Below are 12,605 nucleotides of genomic sequence, written 5' to 3'. Positions count from 1 at the left end.
GAGGGTGGAGAAAACAGTGCAACAATGAATGAATGAAAACCCAAAATCTCTGTAAATGTTCATTAAAACTAATAAAATTTAATCATAATTAAAAAAAAGCTACTGCATTTTATACTTGAAAAAGGTGAAAATGGAAAATTTTATGCTGGGTCTGTCTATCTTACTATAGTAATGAAATGTTCAGCAAAGTAAATAAACAAGACAAACACAGTGCTTTTATATATAGTTTGACAAGACTCTCTTGATTCCATATGTGTCATAATGACTGTGTGAAAATGCCCTGCTCCTGAACGCAACCCAATTACCCAGACAGAGGGAGAAAGATCCTCACAGTGTCTCTTCCCTTAAATTCTGAGGCAAGATTGTCATTACCAAATCTTTGGAACTGATTACGCCAAGAAAGTTCAAATGATGACCCTCTCTATAATTCTAGAGCTGGCACTCATTTATTTGAAGGAGACTAAATGGAGCAGAGATGGTATACCTGTTGAGAATACCATGGACTGCTAGGAAAACCAACAGACTTGTCCTGGAAAGGGTTAAACTGGGTGGCTCCTTGGAGGCAAGGATTCTGAGGCTCCATCTAACATACTTTGGACATGTTGTGAGGAGAGACCAGTCCTTGGAGAGGGACATCATGCTTGGGAGGGTGGAGGGACAGCACAGGAGAGGAAGGTGGATTGATTATTAGGTGGATTGATTCAGTGACTGGGATAATTGGGATGGGAGTGTCAGAGACGGTGCGATTGGCACAGGACAGAGCGGAGTTTAGGGCTGTTGTACATAGGGTCGCTATGAGTCGCAGGCGACTTGACGGCACATAACAACAACAACAACACAAATGGAGCAGGGTTGTTACTTGATTGGAATGTAAGTGAGCACTTGTTCCCTCACATTCTCATTTTCTCTTTTTCCTGATCCATCCCCCTGGAATGGAATCCTGATGGTCTTTCCAAAGATAAAAGAATTTCATTTTCCACCACTGAGCTAGAAAAATCTCCATCTTCTCAAGCATTAGCTCTCCAAAAATTTATTTAAAGCAATTTCTCTGAAGGCATTAGCTGACTGGGTCCTTTCAATGCACTGTTTTGTGCAAGACAAACAAAGCAAGCAAAATTCTGCTCTTAATTATTCACAGAGCTCTCACTACAACTCTCTGACATCTCCAGTTCTATACCAGAGTGAACCTCTAGGCCTTTTAGGGGATTATTTTTTTTAAACTTTCTTATACTGCTTGAACTAGAGTTCCATAGAGGGTATTAGGTAGTATTTTAGAAGACATTCTTAACAAAATGAGAGTCTATTACATGATTTAGAAGTTTTCTAAAATGGTCTTAATTAGTCTTGTCCGATACAGATGACACAAACACGTACACCACACGCCTGGATCAATATATGAAAATAAGCAGGAGAGGAAAGAACAAGAGTAACCTTAGGTGTGTAAGAACTGAAATAAATCTTGGACTGAGGACATTGCTTCCCCTGCAGTACTCTCAAGTGGTGGCTGATTATTTTCTAACATCTCAAGTACATCTGGGCTAGGAAGTTTGGTGTCATCCTTGCTCCTTAATTGCTTTTTCTAGTCTTCTTTACTCCCATAACCTCCTTTTCTGATTATGTCATCTGATGAAATCAGCTTTTTCCCTTTTTCTGTAGCTGTCATTTCTCAAACTTTGACATCTTTCTCCCCATTCCAAAGTCTTGTCACCTTTTTTAATGACCTCAATACGTTACTAGATGGCTCATTCAAGTCCTCTTAGTCTTTGACCTCCTCATTTCCACAGATGTTCATCTATACTCCACCATAACCATCCATCCGTAAGATCTCTGAAACTGTTTGATCTCTCATATAATGGATTCTTGTATACTATTCTCTGGACATTATCGTAGCATGTCATTGGGTTGATTTAAACTTATTGAGACCATATAGGACAGAATAGAACTGCTCCATAGCATCTCCTAGATTGTAATCTTTACAGGAGCAAATCACCAGGTCTTTTCTAACTTGGAGCTTATGATGGCTTCAAACCACCAAAGCACAGCCAAGACTCCTCAAAAAACCCAAACCTGTCATGTTCCTAAGAACAGGACTTCTTCATAAGGTTCTTAAGATGTAATCTTCATGGAAGTTAACTGCCACATCTTTCTCCTGCATTATAGCTGGTAAGTTTGAATGAGTATTTTGGTTAGAAGTCAAGCCCTTAACCTCTGTGCCTCTGTAGCTTCTGGTCATAATATCTTTGATTGCTAATTTGCAGAGTTCAAGTACTTCCACTACAACCATTCTTTGTTTCCATTAGGATCTGTAGTATATTCACTTCTTTACATTATGCAAAGCCATCAGCTAACTTTACCTTCTTTTTTGTTCAGTTTAGATGGCTATCCAATTTATAAGTCTATCCTTTTAATAGCTCTTGACAATACCATACACTCCTTGGCTTATCTATAATTTCATTACATCTGCCTGGCAACATCTCTGTCTTGGATGAACTCTAATATGTACTTTTCCCAAATCTGTATCAGAGAAGTTAATAAATTTCAGAGGGATCAATAACTAATAGCTGTAAAGAAAATATTTAAGTGACAAAAAAGTAATTGTCAGAATGACCATAACATAAGAGGTATCCAAAAAGCTACACAAAAAGTAGACTGGAACTAGAGCCCATAACCACCAATCTTATACATGTTATTAATACCACTATGCATTTCTTACACATGTCTTTTCTATTTTCTCAGCATCCTTCAAAATTTCTTTATTCTCCCCAAATCTCCACTCTTCTAATAAATCTTGCTACCTCGATCTCTGATTAAAGAGAAGAAAATGGAAATTACTAGACATAAAATTTCCTTCCTGATTGCAAATAAAAAACCCTATTACACTTGTGTACGTCCTTTTGCAGTATAAGCCAGACTGTCTAGTTTTAATTCCAGCTCTATCATTTATTTTTACTAGTATTTGCTCGAGCTTCCCAATTAAAACAAGCCTGGAAGCAGGAGTGGCATCCACTTCTGAAATGGCTTGCCTCCGAAACTCTACGAACGGTGCTCAGGCCTTTCGTTCATAAGGTCGCTATGAATTGTCTACGACTCAATGACACCTAACAACAACATCATTTATTATAAACTCTGGTGGCCTAGTGACAAAAAGATGCACTGCAATCCTAAAAGCACACAGTTCAAATTCACCAGCTGCTCCATGGAAGAAGGATGGGCAGTCTCCTGCCATGTGATTAACTGCTTCTGAAAACCTACCAGAGGGTTAGCTATGGGTCAGTTCTTACTCGACGGCACAAAACAACAACAACTTTGTTGTTGTTGTTATGTGCCTTTGAGTCACCTGCAACTCATAGTGACCCTATGCACAACAGTCCTAAACCTTGCTCTATTCTGTGCCAATCTCATTGTCTCAGACACACCTACTCCCATTATCCCAGTCACTGATTCAGTTAATCTCATCGCGGTGGATTCTGTTTCAGTTTTCCACAGGCAGATGTCCAGTCTTCCTCTCCTGCACTGCCCTTCTACCCTTCTGAGCATGACATCCCTCTCCAAGGACTGGTCCCTCCTTGCAACATGTCCAAAGTATGTCAGAAGAAGCTTCAGAATCCTTGCCTCCAAGGAGCAGCCTGATTTCACCCTCTCCAGGATGAATCTGTCTGTTCTTTTAGCAGTCCATGGTATATTCAGTACACTTCAAAAGCATCAATTCTCCTTCTATAATAGGCATTTTCCAGCTCTGTGATACATATCAAGTGATTGCAAAGACCATGATTTGTATTAGAAGAGGCCATGGTACTAAGGATATTGGGGCTAGGGATATTAGATGGATCTTGCCTGAAAGCAGGTAGTACCAGAGGAACGTCTATCTATGTTTCATTGACTATGCAAAGGGTTTGACTGTGTGGATCATAACAAACTGTGGCGAACTCTGAGAAGAATGGGGATCCCAGAACACTTGCTCATGCTTATGTAAAACCTATACTTGGACCAGAAGGTGTTCATTAAAACAGAGCAAGGAAACACTGCACAGTTCAAAATTAGGAAGAGTGTATTCCAGGGATGTGTCCTGCCTCCATACCTTTTCAATCTATATGCAGAATCTGGGGGCTGGGCTATACGAGGAGAAATGTGGCATCAGGATTGAAGAAAGAACCATTTTTACATTTATAATTTTGTCAAATTACATAATATTTCTGTGTTTCTTAAAGTCTTTTTTCCTCATTATTTGGGTAAAAACTTAGAGACCGATCTTGTTTTCCATTCAAAAATACATAGATTTCATGTTTCATGACATTGGTTATAGTCACAACATTATGACTGTACTCTTCCCACTTTCCCTCCATGATTCTAATTTCCATATATTTTTTCAATTCTATACCTTCCTTTCTGAAATTTATCACTTGACTAAAGCTGTCTTTTTTTGATCTTAAAAGATTGAGTGTTCTAATGAGTACATACTGCCATGGTAATGTTCACCTTTTTAGTCTGTCTATAGTCTCCTTAAAAGTTGATTCGCAAGAATGAGTTCAGTTCCAGGAGTGAATGTTGTCGAAGGTCCAGAGTCTTGGGGTTCTGGCAGTCTTTATTGGACCAGTAAGTAACCTTGGTCATTTATTTATTTTCAATTTTGTTCCACATTTCTCTTTATCTAAAACCCCCTACTATGATACCTTTCAGAGTGGTTAGCAGTAGTACAGCCATGTGTGAAAGTGTTTGGCTTTTTAAAAAAAAAAATTCTAAAATAAGGATAATAAAACAAAGAACAACAACTGAAAAAACCCTCAGTTGCAGTATGGTTGATCAGCATAGGACTGTGCTTCATAGGGCTTTCAGGGACTGGAATTTTTAGAAACAGATTCTCAGGTTCACCTTCTATCTGAAGTGTTTCTCTATGGTTTCAAACTGGCAACCTTAGGTTTAGCAGTCAAGAGTGTTAACTGTTTGTGCCATCCGGGGATTCCCTCTCAGGCTTAACATTAAAGAACCAATCCATCTGGGTCTACTATTTTAATTCCTGTGTACGTGCAAATAATCCCCAAATATATTTCTTTATCCCAAATCTGTCCTCTGAGCTCCAAATATTTACATCTAATTACTAACTTGATATCTCTTAGTGGATATTTCAAAGTCAGGCTAAAATCAATATGATATAATTTGCCATCATAATACACAATTCATTTTTTTCCCCTTTTCCATCCAGTGTTTCCCACCTCAGTGGATGGCAGAACTTTCTAACCAATAATATATACCAGAAACCTAGAAATTATCAATATCATTCAGTTCCCTTTCTATGTCCAATCCATCACCAAGCCTAAAATAATTATTTTTTATGATTAAAAATTAAAAATACTTAATTTGCATATAAGTAAGTGCACCTTTTGGTACAAAGTTCTGAGTTTTGGAAAACATATTAAATATTGTGATTTCCAGCACAGACAAGATAGAAACAGTTTCATTATCACTTTGCACCACCCCACAAAAAAAGAATACTTAATGATGTCCTTCATTCGTTAGTGTTTCAATGTCTTACACCTGTTTCTGAAATGGTTTTTAAATTCACGTGGTATAGACTCATGGCACATTTTCATTCTTGTGGATTTGCTTTAGTTTTCATCAGTTTGAACCTACATATGAGTAGTTAATGGTCTGTTCCACAATTAGCACCTGACCTAGTTTTCATAGCTGACATTGAGCTTTTCCACCAATTCTTTGCATAGATGTAATAAATCTGATTCCTGTGTAGTCTATAAGGTGTGATCCATGTGTATAGTCACCACTTGTGTTTTAATAAAACACATTTGCAATGAATAAATAATTTATTATATAAAATTTTGTCATTCTATCTCCAGACTCATTCCTGTCACCAAGTCCATATTTTCTGATTTTTTTCTGTTCTCAACTTTTCCATTCTAATTCCTAATTATTATTAATGAATCTTGGTTTCATATTCAATCAATTTCCAACTTCAAAAGTTAGTACAAATCCTCTATTTTCCCTTTTTTTGACTCTAGTTCTTGGTGCATACATATATTTGAATGATAGTGGTATTAACACATCTTCTTTGGATGTGTACAGATATTATTCTGTCATTCACTACATGATATTTCAGGATAGCTCTAGAAATAGTCTTTTTTACTATAAACACAACCACATTGATCCTCATCTTTTCACTTCTAGTGTAGTAGGTCATATGACTGTCTAATTAAAAATTTCTCATGTCAATCAATCTCAGCTAACTAATGTCAGAATTTATGCATTCCATTTATTGTTTAACTGTTTTTGTTAAATTGAAATATGTATGTATGCTGCATTTATATTTATATGTGTTCATATCTATGTATGTCAATACTTATGCATTCCATTTCTTCTTTAACAATGTCTAATTTTTCTACATTCATACTTCTGAAGACAAGATGAGCTGTGGGAGGACTGCAAGAATATCATTCATGAAGAATGCAAAAAGGTCATTACAAGACAGAGGAAAAGAGACTCTGAATATTGCACTAGGACACAGAAAAGCCAAAACAAAGGAGAAAAATCAGGAAGTTCAGGAGTTGAACAGAGGATTTCAAAGGGCAGCAGAAAGGCAAAGCAAATTATTAATTCTAACAATATGTGCAAAGAGATGGAGTACAAAAATCAAAAGGGACAAACTTGTTAGACATTTCTCAAGCTGAAGGAACTGAAAAAATAAATTCAAGTCTCGAGTTACAATACCTAAAGATGCTATGGGCAGAATATTTAATGAGCCAGGAAACATTAAAAGAAGATGAAAAGATAAAAAAATTGGCTTACACACACTGTTGTAGAATGAAGCTGACATCAGGGTAGGAGTAAGACTGAGAAAAACTGGATAAATTATGTATACTGCATTGAGGCAGATGAAGGAGAGAACAGTTTAAAAGTAATGTATTTTAGGGCACTATGATTATCATAAGAGAATGAGGGCTGCAGAGTGGAGTATACTCGGGATGGGAGTGGAGGGGTGCCGGGGGATTGTATACCAATGAAGGAGTTTTTCTTTTACTTTTCAAGGAGAAGAGCAAACTGGGGGTGGGGGTGGGATGGGCGGGGAGAAAAGTGCAACAATGAATGAATGGAAATCCAAAATCTCTGTAAATGTTCATTGAAATTAATTTTTAAAAAAGGGGAAAAAGAATTGGCTTACACAGAAGAATTTCATGAAACAATATATGATTAAGAGTCAATGGTGATGATGGAGAAAGTTCAAGCAGCTCTGAAGGAATTGGCAAAAAATAAGGTCCCAGGAATGGATGGAATACCAATTCACATATTTCAACAAACAAATGCTACTCTGGACATGCTCACAAGTTTGTGCTAAGAAATCTACATACTGAAAGAGATTCATATTTGTTCTCATTAAAAAGAAAAAAAGTGATCTGACAGACTAATATCACATGCAACCAAAATGTTGCTGAAGATTATCGAAAAACAGCTGGAATGATACATCAATAGAGAACTGCCAGAAATACAAGCTGGGTTTAGAAAAAGCCACGGTACTAGGGACATTATTGCTAATGTCAGATGGATCTTGGCTGAAAGCAGAGTACTAGAAGGCTGTCTATTTTTGTTTCTTTGACTATGCAAAGGCCTTTGACTGTTTACATGACAACAAATTGTGGCTAACCTTGAGAAGAGTGTGAATCCTAGAACATTTGATTGTGCTCATGCAAAATCTGTACTTAGGCCCGAAAGCAATCGTCAAAACAGCAAGCAAACACTTCATAGTTCAAAATCAAGAAAGGAGTGCATCAAAGATGCATCCTTTCTCCATAACTTCTCCATTTATTTGTGGAACAGAGCATTCTGGAGGCTAGACTTGATGAGGAGGAATAAATCATCAGGGTTGGAGGAAGACTCATCAACAGCCTTTGCTATGCAGATGATACAACTTTGCTTGCCAAAGCTGAGAAGGGCCTGAAGCATTTTCTGCAGGTCAAAGACTGTAGTCTTCAATATGGATTGTATGTCAATATCAAGAAAATGAAGATTCTCATCACCAATCCAATTGGTAACACCATAATAGATCGAGAAGAGATAGAGGTTGTGAACAATTTCATCTTGCTCGGATCCACAATCAGCACCCTTGGCACCCTGCGTCAGGAAATAAAAGACAAATTGCATAGGGAATATCTGCTGTCAGGGACCTTTCCAGAGTGCTTAAGAGCAACAACGTCAGTCTAGAGACCAAGGTGTGCTGATCCAGGCCATGGTCTTTGCAATTACTTACTATACATCAGAGAGTTGGACAATGACTAAGAATGACAGAAGAATTGATGACTTTGAGTTGTGGTACTGGAGAAGAGTATTGAACTTTGACTGCCAAGAGTACAAACAGGTCTGTCCTAGATAGAGTGAAACCAGGATTCTCCTTGGAAGCAAGGATTTTGAAGCTCTGTCTCACATACTTTGGGCATATTGCCAAGAGGGACAAGTCTCTGGAAAAAGACTATAATGCTTTGAAGGGTCGAGGGGCAGGGCAGGAAAGGAAGACACTGGATGAGATGGGATGACACAGTAACTGAGGTAATAGTGGTAGGTATGTCAGAGACAGTGAGATTAAATCAGGATAGGACGGGTTGAAGGCTATTGTTATAGGGTTGCTATGAGTTTCAATTGTCTTGAGAACACCTAACAACAACAACAATGCTGCCTCTTTTTAGTCAACCATTTCCTTAACCCCTAATCTCTGGAAGCCACTGATCTGTCTTGACCTTAGCTATTTTTTCACAGTGTGAGCTATTGTTGATAGGTGCCATGGAATCAAGCATGACTCATAGGAACCCTATGAACAACAGATCTGAACTTTGTCCTAACTTGTGTCATTCTCATAATCTCTGGAATACTCAAGCCCATTGCTGTAATGATCTTGTCAACCCAACTGTTAAAAGTCTTCCTCTCTTTCTCTGCCCCTCCACCTTCCCAAGTAAAGTATTTGAGATAAAGCTTCATCAACTTTGCCTCCAAGGAGCACTGGAGCTGCCCCTTCTTCAAGACATATCTTTTTATTCTTTTGGCATTCTGTGGGATCTTCTACTGAGAAAGATACTGGAGTTTCTGTTTTGTGAACTGTTGTGATGTTGTGTACTGTAAAATCAGAACTGACCCATAGCTGACTCTTCAGCTGGTTTTCAGAGGCAGTTATTTGCATGAGAGGAGCCTTCAGGGCTGCAGCACAGCTTCTTGCAACTAGATCATTATCTTGCCTCATTCATACCCACCCCATTACACCATAGTCTTATCCCATATAATAAATATGGACAACATTTGCTAAAATATCACTGACTTTCATTTTCTGTTTTTTATTGGTTTTAATACAATCATTTGCATACTTTGTGCTTCATTCATATAAATTGTGTTTTAAACAATCGTTAATATACCTTGCATTTTGTATAATTACTGTTGATCAATACTTTTTATTTATGTGCATTGTTTTAAAATTTAATTAATAGACTTTGTGTTTTATATAATTAATTACATTATTACCCTCCCTTCTTTTGTTCCCATTCCCCTTCTGAACAACTATTTCAAGACTGTGGATAAAATATACCATTTAAATTCATTAACTTCTTCAAAGGCTACTACTGAATGTGTATTTGGACAACATTGTTTATGCTAGCTGCCATGGACTAGATCCCTGATTCACAGTGATACTACTACAAGTCATACTGAACGTTGTTATTGTTAGGTACCATCGAATCTACTACAGCTCACAGCAACCCTGTGGGCATCAGATCAAAACACTGCCCTATCTTGTGCCATCCTCACAATCTATGTCATGCTCAGGATCATTGACTGGTCTCATGGAAAATCTCTTTTGTAGACCCTTCTACCTTTGCTAGTATGAAGTTTTTTCCAAGGACTGACAGCATACCAAGAGTATGATGTTTCATCATCCTTGCCTCTAAGCAGTACCCTGTTTATAGTTTGTTCAAAACAGACTGGTTTCTTTTTTTGACAGTCTATGAAAAGAACAAGCAAATCTTTCTGAGAGTCTGACTATGACAGGAGTGTAATTAATTATATAAAACACAACGTATATAAATTAAAACAATGCACATGGATGAAAAAAAAATGTTCATGCTGAAACTGAGGAGGACCTGAAATGCTTGTTGCTGAAAGCCAAAGACTGCAGTCTTCAATAAGGATTGAAGCTCAACATCAAGAAAACAAAGATTCTCACCATTGGGCCAATTGGCAGCATCATGATAGGTGGTAAAGTGATTGAGATAATAAACTGCTTTAATTTGCTTGTCTCCACAATCAACACTTTTGGTACCAGCAGCCAGGAAATTAAAAAACGAATTGCATTGGGAAAGTCTTCTGTCAGAAAACTCTCCAAAGTTCCGAAGAGCAACGATGTCAGTCTGGAGACTAAGGTGCACCATATCCAAGCTACACATCAGAAAGCTGGACAATGACTAGGGATGATAGAAGGAGAATCGATGCCTTTAGCTGTGGTGCTGGAAAAGAGTATTGAACGACGGACTGCTAAGAGAACAAACAGGTTCATCCTAGAGAAAGTGATACCAGGCTGCTCCTTGGAGGCAAGGAGTCTGAAGCCTCATCTGACACTAGACATGTTGTAAGGCAGGACCAGTCCTTGGAGAGGGACGCCATGCTTGGGAGGGTGGAGAGATAGTGCAAGAGAAGAAAACACTCGATAAGATGAAGTGATTCAGTGACTGTATTAATGAGGGTATATATGTCAGAGACAATAAGACTGGCACAGGGTAGAGCAGGGTTTAGGGCTGTTGTACATAGGGTCGCTATGAGCCACAGGCAACTCAATAGCACATAATAATAACACCATGGTATATTCAATATTGTTCCATAATACAATTCAAAAGGATTGTTGGTTCTTTGGTTTTTCTTATTATTGCCCAACTTTTTATATGTATATGAAGCAACTGAAAATATCTTTACTTGGATCAGACACACAATAGGCTTTAGCATTTTAAAGAGAAAACATGTTTGCTCAATGTAAATATCGTTTGATTTCTTGACTGTTGCTACTGTGTGTGCTGACTGTAAATCCAAGTAAAATTAAATCCCTGAAAACTTGAATCTTTCTTTCCATTCAACATGATGCTGTCTATTTCTCCAGTGATAAGGATTTTCATATTCTTGAGGTGTAATCCATATTGAGGTCTGTAATGTTTGATCTTCTACACCATATTTCAAGTCCTCCTTATTTTTGGCAAGCAAAGTTGTGGCACCTGCATAGCCCAGATTTTTATAAGAATCTTCCTCAAGTTTCAATACCACATTCTTCTTCATATAGTATGACTTCTCGGATTATTTGTTCAGCATACAAGCTTGTGTTTATGATAGATAGGATATGAGTACTGGCTCTTAGTATTTAAGTAAGTATCTTAATTTCTTCCTTGCATGTGAAATTTATGATATTCTTCTATAGTTTCCACACTTTGTTGGGTCACCCTTCTATGGAATCGCAACAAATATAGATCTCTTCCAGTCAGTTATCAAAGTGGTTGTTCTCCAGATTTCTTGGTACAACTTGGTGAGCATATCCAGGGCAGCATCTGTTAGCTGAAATATGTCAACTGGTATACCATTTATTCCTGGGGCATTATTTTTTGCTATTTCCTTCAAACAAGCTTGAACTCCTTCCTTCATCACCATGGGCTCATATGTTGTTTCATGAAATTCTTCTGTGTTTGTCAGTTCCTTTTGATACAGTGACTCAGTATCATCTTTCCATCTTCCTTTAATACTTCCTGAATCATTTAATATTCTGCCTAAAGCATCCTTGATTATAGCAACTCGAGGTTTGAATTTATTCTTCAGTTCCTTGAGATTAAGAAATGCTGAACGAGTTGGGTCCTTTTGATTTTCTCACTCCAACTCCTTGCACATTTCATTGCAATATTTTACTTTGTCATCCCGCGCTGCCTTTTGAAATCTTCTATTCAACTCTTTAGTATCTTGAATTCTTCCTTCTGCTTTGGTTTCTCTGAGCTGCGGTGCAATTTTCAGAGTCTCTTCTGACATCCATTTTGGTCTTCTCTTCCTCTTCTGTCTTTGCAATGACCGTTTGCACTCTTCCTGAATGATACCCTTGATATCCTCCCACAACGCATCTGGTCTTGGCTCATTAGTGTTCAAGGCCTTAAACCTGTTCCTGATGGTTCTGAAGTTCAGGTGGATAGTCTCAAAGTCATATTTTGGTTCCCTTGGATTTGGTTTAATTTTCTTCAGCTTCAGCTTGAACTTGCATATGAGTACTTGGTGGTCTGTTCCACAGTCAGTTCCTGGGCTAGTTTTAACAGCTGATATTGAGCTTCTCCAGGGGTTCTTTCAGTAGATGTAATAGATCTGATTCCTATGCATACCATCAGGTGAAATCCATGTATATAACCTGTATTTATGTCTCTTAAAAAAAGTATTTGCAATGAATAAGTCATTGATTGTGCAAAATTCAATCATCCTCTCTCCAGCTCCTTTTCGGTCACCAAGTCCATGTTTTCCAACTACTGAATCTTCTTTTCTGTTCCCAACTTTGGTATTCCAGTCACACATTATTATCAATGCGTCTTGATTGCATGTTCAATCGATCTCCG

Source organism: Elephantulus edwardii, unplaced genomic scaffold (assembly GCF_000299155.1).
Source record: "Elephantulus edwardii isolate Elephantulus edwardi_28Jun2011 unplaced genomic scaffold, EleEdw1.0 scaffold00249, whole genome shotgun sequence".
Classification (NCBI taxonomy): Eukaryota; Metazoa; Chordata; class Mammalia; order Macroscelidea; family Macroscelididae; genus Elephantulus; species Elephantulus edwardii.
The sequence above is the reverse complement of the archived record's forward strand: the minus strand, read 5'-3'. Positions refer to the sequence as shown.